We start from the raw sequence: 23,775 nt of genomic DNA, 5'->3' as shown, positions 1-23,775 counted from the left end.
TATTGCGGTATCTTTCGCAGATTCCACCTCCGACAACAAACAAAAAAAGATGATAGGGTTGCCAAATCCCGAAATATAAAAAGCAACCTTCATAACTTTGGTTTTTTAATCAAAATGGTTCCCTTCAAGTGTGATGCACTGATTATATTGACCCTCCAACTTTTCGATATCATTTTTTTGGCAGAATTTGTCTTTTGCTTCAAAATAGGCTTCCGTTTCGGCGATCCTCTCTTCATTCGATGAAAATTTTTTCCTAGCGAGCATCTGGATAGTACAGTGAATACGGCAGCAATTCGAAGCCCAATGCATATATTTTTGTCATATTTTTCACTTTTCCCTAACTTGTGTCACGGATACATTGTCTTGGTGAAAAACTCTTTTTTTTCTTTAAATTCTTTGTTTTTAAGTTCTTCGCAAAAACGATCCAAAAACGCTTTATAGTATAACACAGACGATATAATCATGCCAGCCGACTTTTGCGTTTTTCCACGCTTTGGAGCGGGTTCATCGAGTGCAGTTCACTCGCTTGACTGTCGCTTGGACTTCGGAATGAAATCATGCGGCGGCACCCATTTTGCACGGAGCTTTCTCAAAGTCCAATATTCTATTATAGAGTGCCTCTTATCTTGAGCAAGTTCACTTTATCTTGTTTTGACTTTTTCCATGCTTTCGTCAGTAACATCAGTGCTCACCTCAGCACTTCTCAAATTTGGATACAAAGCCTTGATGGTTGATCTTCCTGATCCGACAACTGAACTTATGTGTGCGCCTTCTGAAGATTAGAGCTAACTGAAAATCATATGGATTTCATTCAAGTGGCGCCACCTATGTGTCAGCCCGAGACTTTTCAATCAACCTGCTATAATACTCTTTACATATAAAAAAATGTTATATCTTCTTGCTCGATCGGTGTGTTTGGCTGCTATATGCGATATGAGGTTTATATAATATACCCTGTTCTATGTATAATGAGCTTTCCAGCTTCAATCCACACTACTTATCAGTTAGATGGTCACTCGACAGCCTCCATCCATTAAGTTTAACAGCGTCATCGACCAAATCTTCCAACTTCATCGAAAACAGATACATATGATCAATCTATGATCTGAGCTTCGATCCGATTTCGATCTTCGTCTCAATGAAAGCAAGGGTACCTGAAATCTGTTTGAATGCAACTCTAAGAGCATTTATAGTTAAACACCGCCAGCAAGCAACAACATACAATTTATCATCATATGCATGTTGCAACAGCAAATAAACAACAAACAACACTTAGGGACACTCATATCAATAGGCAATAAATTTGCCTTACCAATTACAAAGGGCTTCCATGAAATCACTCATTATGAGTAATAAAAATTTCCGAATACGTGCGAACATAAAAGTTTGAGTTATGAGCCAGCACACAAGTACACATGCACACACACAATTCCGTAAAATGGATAAAGCTTTTCAACTGCGTCGGTCTACCTGCCTGCAAGCCACTTGGGGCAAGACCTAGGGCCGCAAGGTGCAACGGAATGCAACTACAGATATTTCACGCAAATGTTTATAAAGTTACAAATACACTTGCACATGCATATGGCTTATACACAGCTTTGTTGGCTCATCGATACAATGGAACGCCACTTCTGCTGCTGCTGCTTCTTCTTCTTATTCTTCATGGACCAATAAAGGGTTTCTTGGCCGTCGTATTTAATGCCGATTTATGAACTTTTATTTGAATACAAAACGCAGAAATTTATTTGCCATACATTTCTCACATGCACACATACACACATACAGCTTTTTTATTTCCTTTGCTTCAGCGCTGTGCCACACTTCATTTGTTGCCGTTGCGCTTGAGTGCATACGCTATAAGAAAGAAGGAGCCGGAGGAGGTGGAGAGGCAGCAACAAAAGAGTGATCTTAGCCTGCTGGCGGTTAGTCGCTACTGCTTCTTCTTCTTATGTTGCTGCTGCTGCCGCTCTTCTTCCTTTTCTGCTTCTTCTTCTTTTCTGCTTCTTATACTTTTCGCCTGGCCTGACCCGGCCGACCGCCATTCACCGCGCCAGCGATTTTAACGATGAACTTTTTCACTTGTACTTCAACTCATATTTATTATTCGATAATTTCTTACGTTTACAATTGGTTTGTTTCGTTTAAACACTTAAAAGCGTTCGCAAACGCACACGAATTGCCATTCACAAGCTCCACAAGCCCCACGAGCGCGTTTGTATATGAGCGCCGATATTATTTATTTTTCTTTGTTGTTGTTTCTCTGCCACTTCATTTTGCTTTTGTTACATTTTATGCGGGTAATAAAATTGGCAGTCCCACAATAACAACAAAAAATGCAAAAACAACAACACCCGTGTTTGGCTTCCCGAACTTGGCCAACCGCGTTCCGTTGCCGATCGGTGTAGCCAATGCGCATTCAACCTGAAACTATGTACAAATAACTATGAAAAATTTCTGTTGAAGAAAGCGCGTTTTTCTTTCTTTTTTCTCCATTTTTGCCTTCCTCTAAAGCAGCAGTTATGATTTTAATATTTTACGAGCCCATTTTTACAATTTAATCGATTTACGCGAGCGTGTTAATGGAATTCCATGTGGCAAGGCGGCAGCTGCCGTGTGCGCGGAGCTCGTTGCGGCTTCGACGGTGCCTGCTTGTTGCTGTTAATTAATAAGTTTTACAAGCATATTGCTTTTGCATTAATATTTTATTGACTTTTGTTGCCTGTGCGTCATACTCGCAGCTCTGAGGATTCTTTATGGAATGGCAACACTATTTTTGGAGGAGTTTTGCATTTCCGTGTGCTCGAATCGCCTCGTGAGATATATTTTTTTGCTAATGATTGGAATTAGCTCTGCTATGAAATTAAATTAGAAATCTTTACGTAAGAGCCCACAACAATGACTAGTTAGAAAAAGGGAAAGGGTTCAAACAAATGACTTGGGGAAAACCATGGTGGCAATATCAGCTCCGTGATAACTAGAGAAACTCATATGTTTTTATTTGCCAAGAACGTTTCAGAACTATCCTTCCAAACGGTTCAGTACTATTTGTCCATATTTCTCGACTTAAGCGAATCTCTCTCAGGATCTCAAGCTACGTTTTCCGCCACTTTTTATAAATCAACGTTATTTATTAATATTTTACAAGACCTGTAGGACTAATACAACTCAACTAAATCGAGAAAGAACGTGCCGAAACCTTGCAGCAACTAAAGGTCTCCGATTATGTTTCTAGAGATCAAACCAAATAACTTTCTTATAGTTCAGAATAGTACGTTTCTTGATGGAACTTTGCAGCAACTAAAGGTCTACATTTATTGTCCTAGTCCCTAGATTAAACCAAATATCTCTCTACTACTTTAGAAAAGAACGTTTTAGAGCTTTGAGAGAATTCAAGATCTCTGTTTAACTATTCCCTTTTAAAAATTGATTTGTATAGCAGTTTTCAAGACCAACATCTTCTAACATATTTGGGATAGGACAAACAAATTGCGATAGAACCTGGCGGAACCTTGCAGTAACTCAGTGACTAAATCTCCGGTTATCTAGGAAACATTCTGAAAGATCAGTACTCTCCAATATACTCAAAGTACTGAGGAAGTTTTATGGACTTCCAACACTATTTTTGGAGAAGTTGTCTATTATATGCTAATGATTGGAAAATTTTTCTGGGAAGCTAGTTTATTTTGAAATAGCCGAGGTTGGTTGGGACCCAGTAACCAGAGAGAAGCGAGAGATCAGAAATATTCCTTGGGAAAATCTATCTTCATAATATTAGTTACGAGATAGTTGCCGAAAACAGATCATTATTCTAGCAAAGAACCCTAGTCTGAACATGGTATGAAACTATCCTTCCATATTTCTTAACTTTCCCACACCTCAAGTGATGTTTTCTAACTTTTTAGTGATAAACCAGAACATTTCTCAATGCCAGTAAGACCAAAATAATTTAAGATAGAACTAAAGGTCTCTGCTCTCTTAAAATTCAACTCAAATATATCTTCTTTAACGGTTTATTGAGATTTTCAGAGCTTTGATGTAATTAAAGGTGTTTGGCTAAGCTTTTTAGACCCGTATATTTCTTAAGTGTATCGGAAAAGAGCTTTATGTTGATGAGATTTTAACTGTTGTTTTAACTTCTTAAAAATAAACATGAATGTCTATCATAATTAAGTGGATTATGTTTAACATAAATAGGGGTTAAATTTGGCGAAATCTTATCAAGCTGAAAATCTCGGTTTACGTTTCTTTGTCTAATAAAAATTAATCCAAATTCTCGCCATTTAGATTTGTTAATTTCCTTACGATATCGGAATAGAGTTCGGATGAATTTTGATTATGTCTAAAGTGTCTGGTTACATTTTGTTGCCACTTAGAGGTAAACTCGAATACCTTTCCAATAATTGGAGTTAATATTTGATGAAACTTTATCACAATTCAAAGTCTACACTTACGTGCTCAAGTCTCTTCAATATCAACCCAAGTATCTCTTTATTAAGTCGATAACAATTCAAGATCTGTCTTAGGATCTCTTTTAGACCGATCCGTAAATAACCTAAGTAAATCGATGTAAAACTGGGCTGAACTTTCACGGACGTTATCTTAGGAGTCCGGTCGAACTTGATGAAACTTAATCAACACGCAGTCTCCACTTACGCTCTTAAGTCGCCTAAAGAACAACCCAAATATATCTCCATTATGTCTGAATAGATATTTTCAGAGTAATGCCGGAATTCAGATTCTCTGTCTAAAGTTTTTTAGCCTTTTAAAGATCGATCCGAAGCTCTTCCAAGCAAAGCAGAATAGAACCAGATTGAACTATGATGATATCGTGGTATCCGGTTGGATTCGATTATATCTAACATAATTTGGGATAGACCTTGGTTTGATCTCTCCGGTTTCTTCCTCTAGGTTCTTTAAGGTCAGCTGAGTATCACTATAGTATTCTTCATTTTATGTATTCGAAAATCAAACTGTTGTCCATTCTCTAGTCTATTAGAGATCAATAGAAAGTAAACTTTCAACGGTTTCGTGTTTTGAGGAGAAAAATACAAAAACCAAAGGCTTTTATTATAAGCCGTAATGGAGTATGAGATTTACGTGCTTAGATGGATTTTGTGTTCAGAATAGTTTCGACACAAATTAGTTAAATTATGGATAACAAGGTTCCTTACCTTGGTTTCTAGTTAAGAGTTTTTAACATAACTGTGAAGAGGGGGAGAGTTTTCACTTCAAATAAGAACTAGAATTTCACTCCTACTTACATATGTATTTCAAAGCAAATTTCAAAATTCGCTCTTCCTTATTTATGAATTTACTTATTCCGTTTTACTCTTCCATCATATACATATGTATTTATGTATCTTCTTTACCAATACTTCTGATTTTCTCATCTTCGACATATCCTTGCATTTAATAATATTTATGATTATTGCAAAAATTAATTGAAACGTCGCTTAATAACCAGTTAAGTACATTGGCGATGATATTCGGCATGACCTAAATGCAAATTTAAGCCAATAAAAATATGTTCGCGACTCAGTAAGCACAAAAATAACTAACTTGTTCGTCTAGACCGCAAAAACGCGCTTTTGAGTCAAGTTGAGATCAAAGCTAAATGGAACCGCATAATTTGACTTAAATGAATTACGAAAACGTTAACTAAACTGCCACCGCAAGATGAAGAAGGGAAAAACCAAGTAGGCTAGGCAGGTCAAAAAGGCAGCAAGGCACGTAGACAACGAAATAAGGTTAGTCGCAAGACAAGCGAGTTCATACCGAACTGAGAAGCGCGCTGAGAACTGAGACTGGCTTTAAAAAATATATAGCAAAATGCATATTAAACGATAATTGGGTAAACGGAAAGGGTCCAAGCCAAAATAGAATAATATATGAGTGTATTCGTTAAGTAAAAGGATGTACGGCTAGGTCGGCGCTGTGGCAAGTTAAGGAACGATCCTCAAAAGAGGTAAGATATCAACAAGCACATCGAGACTACAAACAAAGTAAGAAGAATTGTGATCGTTAAAAAATGGTTAAAATACCAACAACACAAACAACAACTAGTTCACATAACAAGCGAACCGAGTCAAGCGCCAGAACGCCACAGACCGTGAACAAGATCAGCCAAAAGCAAAAGGAAGTAAAATATGCCGCCGCCAGTTGACTCCGTGCAAGCTCAGACAACAGAAACCCTCAGCGCAACTCGCCAAAATGACTGCGAAATTAGTTGTGAACGCGACGTGCTAAATGCCGCAGTCGCCAATTGCAACAACAACGAAAGCAGGATCGGCTCTTGCGGTTGGCGCACAGGTAAAGTAGAGCGTCTTCAAAGCGATCGCTCGATAACCGCTCTAATTGTTAGCACTTTATTGGTATGTGTGTGAGTGTATGTTCGGCTGGAAGCCGATTAGCGAAATTAAAATGCTCAATAAACCGATAATTTGTGAATTTATGCCACATAATTTGTGTAGGAAATTTGAATTTGAACCAAAAGGCAAGGAGTATTCGACGAAAAGCAATAACAAGCTAGCCGGACAAAGGCTTCGCGTTTATGTGTGCCCAGAAGGACTCGTTTATGTTGCGCATGCGTTTTGTATGTTGGTTGGCATTGTGTTCTCGTCACGCTCTATGTCGCTGAGCCTAAAAATAGTTTTGGTTTGAGGAGCCATGCTTGGTTTTTTCCGCCGTTTGTAATTCGAGTGGTTTTATAAATTATTTCTGAAAATTTTTTCGGTTTTTGTGTGCGGGCAGGGTTGCCATGTTTGATAAAAAATTTATAAAATATTGAGCTAATCCTTAATCCAAGCTTATTTTCAATTCCCTTAATAAGTCTTGGATTGTAGTGACTTACCGAGTATATGAGATCCAAAATCATGTGTAAGAAGTCTTTCGGAAAAATCTTCTCCGACTTTTTTATATTATTGATAGTGAAATCTCTTCAAAGTTTTCTAACTTCTTTTCTCCATTTCTTTATATACCTCTTATAAGAGAACTTACTTCTCCTTGCTCTTCTTTCTTATTCTCTTGCTTGTTTATTTTAGGTAAGATAGCTCCTTCGAATCTCAGATTTCGTTCTTAGGCTTCTAAAAACAGAGTTGAGGTGCATCAAGATTGCCTATTTTCCACACTTGGGAGACCCACTCCATAATTCAGGTTAAGGATATGTCACTTATACTTTTGATAACTCCTCGAGACTTCTGGAAAACTTTCAAGTTTATATTATTAAAAAAAAAATTCAGTCAACGGACAACCCTACTCCACTTCAAACATCTAAGAAATTCTTCACCAATACATATGTATACATAATATTTAAAAATAAATACCACACACTTCTAAATTAAATGGGTAAATGCATTTTATGGTTTCATAATTCGGTTTTGTACTCAATATCAATGGAGCGTAACCAAACAGCGATTTGTCAAGGATTTCGGCGGGAAAATAAAATGAGTTACCGCAAAGGACACACAAGGCGCACACACATATATATGTATATACTTACGTATATATTGACAGATTGTGTGGGAAAAGTAGGGCATATGCGGGGATTCGTTACACCAATCAGCCTGCCATGGTGACAATGACAGGACAGTGACAGGGCGCGAGAGACAGCTGGGAGTGTCAGCCAGCGGTCCAAAACTTATTTAAAAAAATACGAATTTTTAATGAAGGTTTTTGTGATTAGAATGGAAAAAATTCTACAAAATATATTTTCGAAAAATTTGAGAAAATAGAAAATATGTTTTCAAAAAATAAAAAAAATTAACATTCTGAAAAAAAAAAATATTTCTGAAACGTTAGAACGTGAGAGAAAGCTGAATGTATCAGAGTTCTTTAGAAAACTCTTTAAAAAATATAAATTTTTCGAAGAGGTTTTTGTGATTAGAATGGAGAAATAATCGAAAAACATTTGTAGATGTTTAAAAAATTGTAGAAAATATATTTTCGAAAAATTTAAATTAAACTATAGAAAAATTATAAATAAAATTATGAAAAATGAATTTTCGAAAAATTAAAAACGTATTTTCAAAAAATTAAAACATTATAGAAAGAATATATTCAAAATGTTCGAAAATTTGGAAAAAATATTTTTGAAAATTTTAAAAATGTTAGGAAATATATTTTCAAAAGTTCGCTACAATTTCCAAATTATTAATGAAATTTATTAAATAATTATAAATTTGTAGAAATAAATTTTTGAAAAATAAATTGTCAAAAATATATTATCGAAAAAATGATTCAATGGTGACGGTTGAACAAATACATGGTGGTGATAATAACTGGACAGCAACAGGGCGCAAATAAAAAGTGTTAAGAAAATATATTCTCAAAAATTAAAAAACAGTGGAAATATTATATATTTTCGAAAAATGAAAAGAATTTAGAAAATATGTTTTCGAAAAATTGAAAAAGTTATGGAGAATACATTTTCGAAAAATTAAAAGATGAAAAATTTGCTTTCGTAAAACCAAAAATTGTAGAAAATATATTTTTGAAAATGTTTTTCATTGAAAATGTGAAAATAATTTTTCTCTATAAAATTTTCGAACGATTTTTTTTTTTTAATTTTACCAAGTAAATTCCAAACCTACTGCTATTTAAGAAGTTATTTAGAAAATTTTGTAAAAAGTAGAAATTTTTACAAAAGGTTTTTGGGATTAGAGAGGAGAAAAAAACATTCGTTTTCGATAATTTTTCGAAACAAAAAATTTTATAATACATATATATGTATATTAAAAATTGTGGAAAATATATTTTCGAGAGTTTTTAGAACAACGGTACGGAAAAAATATTTCTGTAAAATTTTTGGTAGATTTTTTTTTTTAAGTAAATTTCGAAATTAAAATTTTCAAACAGTGATTAAAACACTTAATCTGAAGAAATCAAAAAAATTTAGAAAAAATATTTTTAAAAGAAAATTTTGATTAATTTTCATATATGTATGTATGTATTATTAAATTTAAAAAATATTGCTATTTGAAAAGTTCGTTGGAAAAGTCTTTAGAAATTATTAATTTTGAATGAAGGCTTTAGTGATTAGAACAAAGGAATAATTTTAATTACTTAAAAAATTTTAGAAAACACATTTTTGAAATTTTTAGAAAATTTATAAAATTTATTTTCGAAAGTTTTTTTATTCCAAATTGGGAAAAAGAATTTCTGTACAAATTTTTCGTTTAAATGTTTTAAATTTAAGTCAGTAAATTCCAAAAATATTGCAATTCAAAATTTAATATTTTTATATTCATTAATTTTGTTATGATTGCAGCTTTTTTCAAAATATAAAACAATTTTAAAATCTGCTCGTTCATATAAAAATGTTTCATAAACATTTGTTTTACTTTTATTTTCTTTTTAGAAATTTTTTTTTTTCAAAATTTTTGCTTTATCGGAAATGTTTAATTTGTACCGAAAAGTAATTTCGCCCACATGAAAGGCCACAAAGTGGTTTTTCGCTTATTAAAATAAACAAAATTTTTCAATAATTAATTATGACCGTTAATTTTGAGATTTATTATGCGCTATTTATTATCTCTGTAATGGATATGTTTTGCTTTCATTAAGCGAAAAATGCTCACGCACACACACATATGCAGGCTTCGAAATTTTTCGAATACATGTGATAAAATATGAAATTTGTCTAATTAAAATGTTTACATTAATACCGCAAAGTGGACTGCAAAATCCATAAATATGTATGTATAATGATATTCACAGCTACCAATGCACTAAGCCACCGCTGCAGTAATTATATAAGTATGTATATATGAGTGTATAAAGTAGTAGTAGTGTAGTGCAGTTAGTTGATATTATGTTTACATTTGCACATTTTTCGACAACAAATTTACAACGCACTTACATTGGAAATATGTAAATATTTTCGCAGCTAACTGTAAAAATAAATATCGCATGCAAATATTTATGAAAGCAGAAAGTTAGTTAGGGCTCTCTTAAAAATTGTATTTGGTTTCAGATGGGGACTAGCTAAATTACAAAATAAAAATACGGAAGAGTTGTATTACCATAATTATTATGTAACGTTAGTATTGCAAGGCATATTTTTAACAAAAACGAAATTTATAATTCTAACTATACAGAATATTTCTGAAACTACGATAAATCAACGACACTAACCAAAGCAAAAAGATGTTTACTATATTTCGGTAGCATTAATACCCTTTACAAATACAAACGATTCTTTACAAGAGCTTTGATCGGTATTTTTTTATTGACAGCTAAGTATAATAAACCTATATTAACTCCATCTGAATAATTTCTTCGGAGATTGAATCATTGCCTTGGTCAATAACCCCTCTCAAATTCGGTAAAGATATTTCCTCAAATGAAAAGTTAAATTTTAATTTTTTTCCAATTCTAAATATATGTAGATACTTACTTTTTTTCCTAAAATTTGTTTCATCTTTTGGTTTCTTCAAATCTTCTAACTTTACTATTTTGCCCAGTCATTCTCCAGTTTTTGAGTTAGTTAGCATTTCTTAGGCGGGACTGGGTTTAAAATCTGACAGTTTCAGTTTAAGAACAGAGCAAATATATTCCATAACTGGTAACTAACTCCCTCAAGACAATTATTAATAATTAAAGTCGAATTCTAGTCACAAACACTTATTGAGTGGCGATTCAGACAAGCAACTCGCATACATTTAAAATAATTGTATATCTTAATGGTTAATTCCATTTTTGGACAAGATGAATATTTTAAGTTACTGTAAACAACTGAAATAGCGCTCGTACGTCAAAACGTTCTGAGTACGTATAGCATTAAAAATGTCAAACTTTGCGGAAAAAGTTCAGTGTTACCAGTTTGCTAGGGTAGTAAAATCCCGAAACATAGAATGTAATCAACATACAAGTGTAGTATTATTGTAGAGACTGGTCAGCAGCGGAGTGTTCGAGGTTCTTATTTTCTCATAAGAGTTTTGTGGGTTCCTCTCCACTGATACTGTTTATTGTACAAACGGTGCATTTGAACTTATATTAAGAAATTTCCGGCAGCAATAATTACAAACTTCAAGTCTACATCTAAGTGCTATACACCCACCATTGCTATAATTAGCCCTAATTGATATTGAATTTTTTCACGCCCAGTTCACAATTTACCGCTGTATATTAAATATGAACTTCGAAGACACTGAATCACGCTCCATATATTGTTGTTGGTAATTTCGCTTTTTTCTGTGTCTCAGCCTCATCAATGATTATTACTCACTACAACTCAGATATTACACACTGAACTGTTTTAAATTAACGAAGAGACAGTTGTGAGACGAGAGAACCTTAACCGAGTTGTTTACTGTCATCATTGATTCGTTATGTCATCACTGGTGCTGACGACATTTTTGATGGCTCCGTATATACTTGAGAGAGTGAATCTCATTTTATCATATTTGGTTTGATAACAAGGCCTTTGAAATCATCGTATTCCATAGAATTTGCTGGACGGTAAAATGACCTATGCCTTGTAAGATGTTTTATGGTAATATTTAGTTTAGAAAACAGAAAAAGATTTGAAAGAAAATCTTTCTTCGAACGTGATTAATTTCATTTCATTTCATGATATTTCTGTTAGGCAGCTCTTGACCAGATAATGCGTAAACGGATAGGGATGTGGTGATTCTGACAGCTCGTTTCGATCATGTTTGTTCAAAGATTTGTGTACAGTTTTGTCAGTTCTTTCAGTAAGGTTCGCCATTTCATCATGTCACGTTTCTCCTTGGTACATATATTGGCAATTGTCCAAGATTATTACGCAAATTCACCGAAATTACTCCGAAAAATTCACATTCAACGAAAAATCATCTCATATGAGGCCCATCTCTGGCTTAATGGCTTTGTCAATGAACAAAATTTTCCCTAATTACCTCGAGGTTCGAAATTCATTTTAACTTCCTGTCGGTATTCTTGGTTGACCCTGTGTAAACCCGTTGTATTTTTTTTATTGTGAGAGTTGGTAAAAGCCCGACAGCGGTTCTGGACTTAAACCGCTAAGAAGTCTACGAATTCAGTGAAGCTTCGAAATTGTTAATACGAAGTGACCGCACAAAAGATCACTACAAACTATATACACTGTGGTTCATGGATGAGTCCACGTATCTGGCTTTAGAAGTGAAAAATATTTTTTGCTAGTCGGGAATGGATAAACCTACAACTCCGCCTCTATTTTATCGAAAGTTAAGATTGGAAAAGGAGAGAAAGCTCAACCAATAACTTGGAAAAGCTGCAAAGACCACTGCCAAGTACACATACATATATAACCGTTAACTCAGTCAGATCATAATAGACAGTATGAAACACAATGGGCTCGGTTATAGAAGTCATTTGCCTTAGAGCAGAGTTGTATTTCTTTACGTATGTTTGTTGGTGTGTATATAAGCTCACATATGCTTTGATGTACTTAAGTGAAATTGTAACATTACGAGCAATAAACAATAAAAATCAATTATAATGACAGCAGGCCACATCATACACAATAAAAACAACAGCAACACGACATTGTAACACGTTGCATGAAGCGAGCAGCAGATGTACACCCAACAATAATATGCAGTTACGGGGCACACCCAATATTTGTACCTGTCTGACAGCAGAGCATTTAACTTAGGTGTCATATCACCAGTGGTAAGGCAAGAGCAGAGGTGCAAAGGCGGGGGAATTGTTGCTGGTGCCTGTGTGGCTGCGTGGCAGGACTGACTGGCAACTTCGACAGCTTGCGACCCACTCACAATGGGTTGGGCAGGAGATGACACATGCGTATGACAAATATATATATGTATATGTATATATTTATATGTAGATATATATATAGTACGTGTATATGTGCATGTGTGTATGTATATGTTGTTGGGCTTAGTTTCATGTGTTGCCGTTTTTAGAAGGAAAAAATTGTACAAAGTTGACATTTGCTGAGCCCAAAAAGCCTGTTTGCTTGCCTGATGCGTACTTACATAAAGAATTATCCACATTAGTGCATGTATGTGTGTATATATGCCGCTAAGTAGACACCATTGAAACCATGGCTCAGCAATTTGGCCAAAAAGCCGCGCTTTTATTAACTCAAACAACGAAATTTTGTTTTTTAAATGTTCTACGATGACTAGTCATAAGCCATGCGGCATGCCACAAGTTGTACGAGTCGCTCAATAGCACGTTGCAATGTCAATGTCAGCACGTGTTTTCATTTTGTTTATTTAGGTTCGATTTCAATTAGTCGACTTGTCATTGCTGCCACATGCGCACTCGTAGGTATACATATGTATATGCATGTATGTACATAAGTCAAAACTTCATATAAAACGCCACAAACTCATACATACATACACACGTATTACTTTAGTAATTGTTGCCCACACTGGCCGCTGGGTCATTCCACAATTCCTGCGAATTTTCAGCTTCGTCGCGCATTCAACGGAAAATTAACGATAGCTTAGTGGCGCACAATTTGTTTCTTCGCCGCTTGCAACGCGCAACACAAGTAAAAACATATGTAGCACAACAACAATGACAACAGCACCGCACTAACTTGTAATTAAAGCAATCAAAGGCGTGAAGTGTCGGCTGGATGGATGGTTGATGGCGATCGACATCGACAGCGACATCAAGTTCGCGTTCGAGTTCGCCACCGCCACGGGCTCTCCGATATTATCGCCGCCTGGCGATGTGATAGTGAAACCGTTGCTGTTGACATTGACACCAAGTGAGCGTGTAGCGTTAATGGTAGTGCCACCGTCAACGTTCATCAAAATCGGTCGTAGCAATGCAACAACAACAACAACGGCGAAATTTCAAAATAACATCCTCAATTTATTTTAGGTGCCACTGCAGCTCACAAATATAATTGCTTATATGGACAGTGGGTTCAATTGGATTTCGTTTGGTGAGATTTATATCATTTGTCTCAGCGGGTTACTACGGTCTATGAGCGCAACAGTCAAATGCCGTTTCGCAATCTCATTGGCCGTCGCCGCTGCCTTGGACGCTGTCGGTTTGTCGTCCGCGTGCTTGACGTTTAGTTTCCCGACTGCGACTTTACACTTCCTCATTTTGAAGGACGCCTGAATTCGATTGGCGAAGTGTGCCTGGCCGTTCTTCACTTCCTCTCAAGCTGAAGAGCCGTTTCACCTCTTCTTCCTTCAGAATGGACTTGCCTTCGAGACGGTTGCATGTTCCGCCGCCTTGTATCTCGCTTTAGGATTCAACCTCTCCTTGATCGGCTTCTTCGGAGACCTTCGGTCGCCTGCACAGGAGAGCATTTACGATTGCTGTGCCCGCCGGTGGTACAACCTCGTCTCCCACCGACGTTTAGACCGATATCCTGGTCTGCTTTGTTCTTTTGTCGTTCTCTATTTCGAGTCTTAGATTCGGGAGCCTCCACCCCTAGCGTTTATACCTTCAGATACCTCATTAGCAATGGCCGTGGTAAAGCATCGAGGGTAGTGAGATTGCCCATAGTGGGGTACGGCTGATACCCGAAAACGTGATCAACGCAGGAAAATCCAAACATTGTCTATACGACGATGGAAAGAAATGGAAAATTTGCAGATTGGGGCTGATAGATCGAAAAGACTGCAGGAAATGTCAAGAGCAAGGCTCCACGAAAACAATGGAGTATCTTATCCTGTATGGACAAGATAACGCTTTAAGCATTTGATGGCACCATGGTATAAAACATTGGAAGAAGTATCGTTGGTAAGGCCACAGAGTCTATTGACCTTCCCGTCAAGGGTGACTACTCCTCACTCAAAACTGTTCTATGCGTGGCTGTTTAGGCAATCAGACTAATCCAACTCAACCTTACACTCGGGCTCCTAGAAACGAAGATGGATATTTCTTACAATTTAGTACCGTCAGACCACATCCTACAGTTTCCGACGTTTTTTCTACACATTTTTTCTACATATTGAAAAAACACATCCCTTTTGAAAATTTTGCCTCACTGTACAACCATTAAGGCCACTGTGCAACAATGCGTTGCACCATTAACGCCTCGCCGAATACTATATACTTACGATCGGTCTTCGACTCTCGTCTGACGCACTTTAATTTGTTAGTTGTTTGTTGTAGTTGCTTGATTTAATGTGGTTTTGTGGGTATATTTTATTGTTGTTGTTTTCGGGTGACGCTTCTGAATCGCCTTGATTGTTCGACGCCGATAAGCGCATGCGCGACCAAGCAGCCGCCGCGTCCGACCAAACGTTCATCAGCCAAATATATTTCAACACTCGCTGATTTCACACAAGCGCTTGTGTGTGTGTGTGTATGCGGTTTCATTGGACCGCCCGCTGTTATTATTAACGCCTCCGTAAAATTTCCGTCGAAATTCATTTTCGTTAATTTCTTCATTGTTATTTTACTTCTGTTAGTGGGTTTGTAAGTACGTTTGGTTGCTTGTCGGTTTCATTAATTGCTGTTGTTGTTGTTGTTTTTGCTGTTTCGATCGGCGGTGGTGATTAATATAGAATTAAAAAGAAATTAAGCCAATCGACAGGCAGTTTTGAATGTGTTAATTTTTTAACAAATTTTTAACATAACCTTTAAATTGCCAACAAAAGTACTCACCCTCGCTCTGGGTTGATACTCTATTGGTTGGTGCGATAATCTATAAGCTGTACAGCTGTATTTTTTCAGAATAGAGCGAACTACTTCTAATACTGGAATTTCATAGTATCTTATAAATCAGTATGGTTTTACGACCAGAAAGAATGTCGATCGTCGTGCTCAAACCGAAATCCATGATCCGTGAACTCGGCTAAGCGGTGCCTCTTGGATATCGGTTTGAGCACGACGATCGATCTTATTTTAACGAAACCATACTAATTTACAAGTTTAAGGCACTATGTTCCACTTCGAGGCACCGCTTAAGCCGAGTTCACGGATCATGGATTTTGGTTCATTGGTCTGATTAGGATAATCAGTCTATATACCATCTTATTAAATTTGAGCCGGATTGATCCATGGCACGTACAAACGGAATTACTAAACAAATTTTCCTAGATTTTTACAAACTTTTGCCTTTCGCAATAGGTTATCCACCTCTTTTAAAGATGATTACATCAAACAAGTTAAAGAAACAGTGATTAAAAATTATCTTAATGGTATAAAAGAAGATAGCAGAGGATCTCAACATCGCTTATGGTTGGATTCAACACATTTTGGTTAATGTTTTGGGTATGAAATTTGTCAATTCCAGACTCGTACAAAAAGACCAGTTTCCTTTACTAAAACGACGTCGAATGGAGATCACAAAAAATATGCTTGAGATCGTAGCTCAGATCCCTCGATTTATCAAAGGCATCATTAATGTTCACGAGGCGTGGATTTATGAATAGCAGGTTAATTGAAAAATCTCTGACCTACATAGTAACTAGATTTGGCAAATTTGTTCTTTTTTTATTCAACATAGCTCCCTACAAGTGTGATTCACTGACTATTGCGACCCTCCAACTTTTCGATACCATTTTTGTAGTACGATTTGTCCTTTGCTTCAAATGGGTCTTAGTTCCTCTTCATTCGACAACAATTTCTTCTCAAAGAGCAACCTTTTGAGATCTGAGACAACGAAATAGTCGCAGTGGACCAGATCTTGTGAATTTGGTGGATGCTGAAGCAAAACCGGAGACTTTTCAACCTGTTACGAAGTCGAAACTGTCCAACAATCTAACTAATGACGCTCCAAGCCCTTAGTCGAGGAAAAATGCTTTAAAATTTGTCAATTTTGGTTCTTTTCACTAACCTCATCCATCGTTAAACACTACTCAAATGCTCGGGAATAGAAACCCCTTCTTTTATGTAATATTTTTACGTGCAGTCGGGTCTAGCTTTCATTTGAAGTTCTGCCCTGAACCCTTACACCCGCTTATTTACCAAGTTTGCACGAAAGCAAAAACCAAAATCAAAAGAGAAACTGCGTGCGTTAAAAATTAGCCACGCATCCAATAAATAGGCGTGTTGCATGCACCTACACAGTATGTAATAAAAGTGCGACGACAAATATGTAACTAAATATGTGTTCATACACGCATCGCAGATGAGTAAGCTCACTTTGAAAGCCAGCTTGTGCAAATCAGTTGCGTACACAACGTTCATTCAACACATGACACACCGCAAAAACGTTGCAACAATGCTTGGCTGGCTACAGCAACATCAACAGTTGACAGGTTTACAATGAAAGTGTTGTTTTATTCGCATCATCTCCTACACAACATATGCTAATTGTGCAACAAAGTGGGTGTTGCATGACAAATTCAGCGTGTGCCAATAATGTGGCATGCGGAAAAAAAATAAAAGTTGAAAATTAGTGACAGAAATACCTCAGTGACTTGAAGTGAGCAGCTTGCTATATAAAGAACAGCACTTTTGCGTATAAAACTATCTGTGATTTTCCATTTATAAAATTTTCACTATTTGCCTAGATGTAGGCAACGTTTTTATATGTTTTGTATTTCTCGATTAAAAATCGTGAACGTTGCCTATATTTAGGGTTGAGTTGGTAATCATTGTCAGCTTCGAAAACACACGCCAATTCTCGGTCTGCTCTCATGCCATACCACTTCTATATTTACTTTACAGAAAGGTCATGCTTTCGCTCTTGTCTGTTGTCTGCCACTTGAGTTTTCGTGCTTTTTCAATAAATGCTTTTTCAAGCTCTTAATCGTGCAAAATTTTGACTTTTATTTTTAAGCGTTTTCGATTGCTTGTTCGCCGTAGATAAGGGTTAAAGTTGGCGAGTGTGGAGAGCTTCAACATGAATGTATGTATATCTGTTTGTGTTGGTATAAAGTCTCAATTGAGGATTAAAATGTCATCTCTTGAGACTGCTGATATGATAATTACTTTGTTTTCGTGTTTTCTAGTAGCTCACGTTTCTACTCGTGAGAGAAATGATTCGAAGGTAAAATAACTTAAGTTAATTTGCCCTTTTCCACATAATATATTTTGTACCATGAGAATCATGTGTTCTGGTATTGCTGGTACTCGTATATCGGTTCTGAGTTAAAACTTAAACATCTTATATACATTACTATAGTATAAATTAGCCAAATTGTAACACATCTGCCTCTGGGCCATCTATTTGTATCTATTAACGTCCATCCTTACTATCCAGACGAGAAGAACGGATGTAAATGGAATTGCTGTCGGCAAAGCCCTGAACATATCACAAATCTCGTTAGGTGTTCTACTCTATTTTCGTCATTTCACTTGGACTTGTATAAGATCCGAGTTGTTTTTGCCTTGGTCTGGCAAAAATGAGACATTTGAAAAGAAAGTGTTGAGATGATTCCATCTTATTTCCCTCCAAATAGTTGATGCTACTGGCTCCGGTAAGATGTTCGATGTATGAACTCCGATTGGACAGTGTTCAGTTAGGGCTCCTACAATCATTGAAAGGTGAACATTGTGGAAGCGAAGAGTTCCCTAGACCTCTTCCGATTTAATCCGGGCCAGAAAAATCTCGCGACCGCAAAGTTTCTGGTAGTTAACCGACGCTTGCTGAGATGGTCTGAAGCTCAACAGTCCAGGAGTGAACCACAAGCTGCCAACGGAGTTTTTACTCGTTACCATTCCGCAGTTATTGAGCCTGAAGTACCTGTCTAAGCGAGCTCATCAGGCTTACAGTTTCCTGCAATACCGCTGTAGTGGCCAAAGTAGTGTAATCATAAAGAACTCGATGCTCTAGATAAGGAGACTAGACAACCTAGAGTTGAAGGCGAAGTCAGCGAACTCAAACTTATTATCACTGTCCTCCGGATACTAACCACTGAGGCCAAGCTTCGTAGCAGTAGATCCACTGTTACCTTTATGGCAGCCACTTCAGCTTGGAAGACGCTGCAGTGGTCCTCAAAACTGAAGCTGATGAAAAGTTTCCGAAAGTATACTCCTCCTTCAACCAAGAAAACTTTGATTCATCCGTAAAAAAGCCCACTCACACTCTTCTCCAGCGAGTCTTTTCCTCCTATGTCGCCCTTGAAGGTATGTGAGCAGCAAAGCTGGATTCGGCGATCCGATAAGCCAAGTATTTTGTAATGAAATCAAAATGTGGAAGTATTTCAGAATTCTCAGATTCGGAGGCATCTAAGTACCCAGATTCTCAGAGACTGAGTGCAGCTTTCGCAGTCATGAACTTTTCGGGTATGTCAGGTATAATACTATATACAGGAAGGCGTTGGATGTGATCCGTAGTGCATCACAAATGATATATTATTTTGTACTCATTTAGGTCCTTCATTAAGAACTGCAGTTCGATTTTAGTCATAGTCAAGGCATGCTGGCCTGACGTTGAGGATTTTTAGAACTGAAGAAGTCTAGAGGCTTTATACTTACAGTCATTGCAAGTCTATTTAACCCCCTTATAACATAATCTTCTGAATATTTTCCACAAAAAAATATTAGATAACATTGGGGCCATATGTCTGATCGTGGACCCCAGCACTAAGTAGTGCTGTTCGACGTCGATTCGGTTGAGTTGGAAAGCCTTTAGTAGCTCATATGAAGTTAGGAATTGCTCCCCTTCTTAGTTCCAATACTTCTGAGAACAACGGAAGTCTATAAAATGCGATTATCCAAAACTGGAAAGAGCTTTTATTCAATCTTTTCTGAAAAATTAAGTTACCAAAAATTTATGTTAGTTAGAAATTCCAATCCAAAAAGTCACTAACACAACAGTTAAGTCTAAACACTCTACAAACCAGACAAAACGCTTTATTGCCATTATTACATGGTAACCTGTCATTTTGTTATGGAGATATCTTTATCGAGTCACATATGCATTTATGAACTTATAATAGGCGCTGTTGGTACAACTTATTTATCGTCTGTATTAAAAGACTATTTTACAAAATTTTATGATTTTTCATAGTGAAAGCGTCTTTTCATTTCACACCACAATTTATGCCAACACTCAATGCTCAGTTCCATTAAAAACCCATTATTCTGACCTATTTTTCTTGTTTTCCATTATGGAAAAAATTAGCTTTTTCTTTCAACAAACCAATTTGTATGCCAATTTAATCACGATTTATGCACTTTATCACTCTTTTATGGTGAAGTATTATTGTTAAACCGAAAGCTATGGAAAATTGTAAATGCGTTGACAAATCGTGACAAAAAAAACTCGCATAGAAATACAACGCACAATTTTAAGTGGATTAAAATAAGCCCTGCTGCTAGGCTAAATTATGCTGTGTTATTGTTTTGTGCCGAGAGGGAGAGAGGGAAAGAGAGAGTGTGTGTTCAAATTTATATTTAAATATACATAAAGTTAACACACAAATTCTTATATTGTACTTATGTATGTTTATTTTATCTACGGATGTCAGTACTTGTGGGAAATTATATGAAAAAGTTTAAAAATTTTATATGAAAATTATAGTTGCATCTGTCATCGGGCCTCAGAATACAAGCGCAACTGTGGAATAAGTAATATGTGACAAGAATTTATTTTTGTAATATTTCTGAGGTTTATTGGTACCGCTGACACTGGAGATTTTATTTGTACTAACAACTTACTTAACGCTTTCATATTCACTTAACCTTTTAGTTTAGACTCAGCGCACATCTTCGAATTTCTTTATATTCAAATTTACATGAGAACAATAGGATTCTTCAGATTTCAGTTCTTTTCTTAAATCAAAGCCCTTTAAGATATACTATACTTCTGGAATAAGAGCTAGTATCATATAATATATTTATATTTTATTTTATAATGCTTTAATTTTTTCAATTTTTATTTCGTTAAATTTTTTAATTTCATTAAAATTATATTTTTACTGAAAGCTTGGTTCTCGAGCTTTTTTCATTTGCAAAAATTTAACTTTTCTAAAAATTAATTTTAAAAATTTTTGCTTGCTTAACTTTGCCACTTTTGTTATAGCGATGAAAGCTCCAAAAGCTCTAAAAACCCTATTGTGAGAGAAGGTTATTTCTGAACTCACAGCCCTTAAAGATATATTTCTGGAATCTCAGATAGTGTAATGTGTCTATATTTGATCGTTTATTTATTTATTTTTTTTTTTTTTTTTTAATTTTTAAAAGCTTATTTCTCGAGCTTTTTTAAGTTACAAAACTTTAACTTTTCTAGTAATCAATTTTAAAAAAATATTGTTTGCTAAATTATGGCCCGTGATAAAAGCTCCCGAAGCTCTTGAAAACTCAATTGGGTAAAAAATCTGCATTTGCTAGAAGACATTTTTTGATTTAGCTCTTTTCTAAACCACAGTCCTTATAGATATACATATTTCTAGAATATTATTTAGTTATCGTTTAATGTTTGATTTTTATAATAAAATTTATATTTTTTAGGTAGTGAAAGCTTATTTCTCGAGTTTTTTTTATTTGCAAAACTTAACAAGTCTAGATATCAAGTTTAAAGCTTCCCGTTTTCTAAATCTTGCCTCTTGCATTATAGTGATGAAGGCTCAAAAAGCTCGTAAAAGTGCAATTAGTCAAAAAAAGCTTTCTTAAGTATTAAAAGGGTTGCCTTGATTACCTATTAAAAATTTTGAAAGCTCCAAAAGTTTTTAAAAGCGCAATTGCGTGAAAAAAACTTTCATTAGTGTTAAAAAGCTCCCTTGATTACCTATTAAAGATTTTACTAACATCAGTCTTAGTTTGCTTAATACTTATTTACGTGATCCCTTGTAGAAAACAATTCATTTGAAAAAACCAGAAGAGGTTTCTATAATTAAATACATCAAAGGAAAGTATGTGGTTAGCACATTGAAGTTGTATAACCGCTTGTTATTCTATCTTGATTACAGCCTTTAGTTGCTTGTTCGATTCAGCACTCTAGAAGCTTTGACTCGCTTACTAATACAATAATTATATGTTTCCCGAAATTTTTAAACATTAAAGATTTTAAAGTAAGTAAAGTAATTTTAAATAACTTATAAGAAAAACTTGTTCATTCGCTAAGCTTTCACGGTGTAATAAAATAAAAAAGTTCAGAAGACTGAGCTTTAATTTTCGAAGCTTTCGAGGTAAAGTTTGTTTTCATATCAAAAATAATGGTATAAGCTATCATGACGTATTGTATTAAAAAATATTCTAAAATTAAGATTTCAACTTCGAGCTTTTCTCAAAAGCTTGTCTTCAAGATAGAAATAGTTAACATTTAAAAATATAACTTTTCTAAGCGGGTCATAATTACTTCTGATTTCTTATAAGCATCATACAATTAGGATTAAAGTATTTTTAGGCTTTTTTTTAAATTTAGATATGGTTGAAACCTTCTTAGTAATAAGCATAAATCACGCTAAGCATAATGGCTTAACACTTTTCACTTTTCTTTCCACTTCAAATCTTATCACAGCTAGTAAATAAGGTTTTCTGTAAAGACACACTCAAGAGTGAAGGGATTTTGTGACAAAAAAAAAATTAAGAAAAATTGAAAATAAGTTCAAAAACTTGTTGGTTTGTCAGTAGTTTTTACTGAGTGCAGGGTTTATTAATGAGTGTTTGAAGAGGCAGCAACAGATAGTCGATAGAAAGAAGAATGAAAAACGAATGTCTCTACACAAATGCCCACAGGTCACTCTCTGATTTTGTTCTCACCAAGCAAGCTAAATACAAAGCAGACGATATTGATGATATTGAGTTGAATTCTAAGCGATAAATGTAATGAACACTCGATAGTACAAATTACCAAAAAAAAAAAAATATAAAAAAATGTAAAGATTACACCAACTGTATAAAGAGCGAGGTAATTGTTATGCCTAACCGAAAAAAGTCGTCAATTTCGTCGATTCTTTGACGCGGCGTGTGTAAAATTCGAAAATGCTAGATAGTACATAAAGGCAGCAAGTGAATGAAAAATCGAGTAGGAGGGCAATTGATGGCAAAGTAAAGAAAACATTTCACGCATGCGCAAAGCTGTCTAGAATTATAAGTGTGCACACTAACCAACACTCACACACATATATGCGTGGCATACACGAAATTACACGCACTGCAACGGCAGGGGAGGATATGGAAGGTATAAGCATAGTTTAAGACCGTAATAAGTAAATGGCGGTGATGATGATACCAAAAAAACGAAGACAACGAAAAGTCAGCTGAACCTTTGACACGGCCAAACAACAATACAAGTATATGTACATACATATATGCACATCTATGCTTCAGTGATAGTGGCAATAAAGGAAGCGAAACAGGAAAACGTTGAGGCAGGTAGGCAATGTAGACATGGTGGCGGACTAGAGCTGGTTTTTTGGTTATGTGGCTGAACTGAGGCAGGTGTGTTTCGATAGGTAGCTATGTGCATACAATGTACGCGTTTGCAGCACGGTTGCTAGAGTATTTGACATCAACTGCAGCTTCTTCTTTATTCTTGGCTCCTCGCTACCAGTTTGCTCACATATCCTTTGCAAGTGAGCGATTTGAAAGACTCGTTTCTTTGCGTTTTGTGTGGATTTTGTTTTAGTTTTACGAGTAAAAGGCAATAACTGTGTTGTTGTCATATGAGATATATACACACACACAAATATATATATATGTGTATATCTATATATAGCCTAATCGCATTGCCAGTTTGACACATCAGTAAAGGTTTGTACACATGTACATATGTAAGTGTTAATTTCCAACTACCGCTATATGTCGGCAGGTAATATGATCTTCTGAAAGACTTCTTAGTCAGTACTATATGATTATTGTCTATTTTGATATGTGTAGGAATTTTCCGAATTTGTTTCGCCTTATACTAATGTCATTTATTTTGATTGAAAAGTGGCAACAGTGTATGTCATTTTAATTGTAAGATTTTTAGCA

General features: G+C 35.6%; 1 protein-coding gene across 3 annotated transcripts in view; it reads left to right on the top strand.

Moving 5' to 3' along the window:
• The window catches only part of LOC120769547 (protein sax-3), a 289,146-nt gene that overhangs the window by 110,425 nt on the left and 154,946 nt on the right, over positions 1-23,775 (top strand). The gene's annotated exons all lie outside the window — the stretch shown is intronic.

The sequence above is a fragment of the Bactrocera tryoni genome, chromosome 2, assembly GCF_016617805.1.
Source record: "Bactrocera tryoni isolate S06 chromosome 2, CSIRO_BtryS06_freeze2, whole genome shotgun sequence".
Lineage (NCBI taxonomy): Eukaryota > Metazoa > Arthropoda > Insecta > Diptera > Tephritidae > Bactrocera > Bactrocera tryoni.
This window is presented reverse-complemented; position numbering and strand designations above follow the sequence as displayed.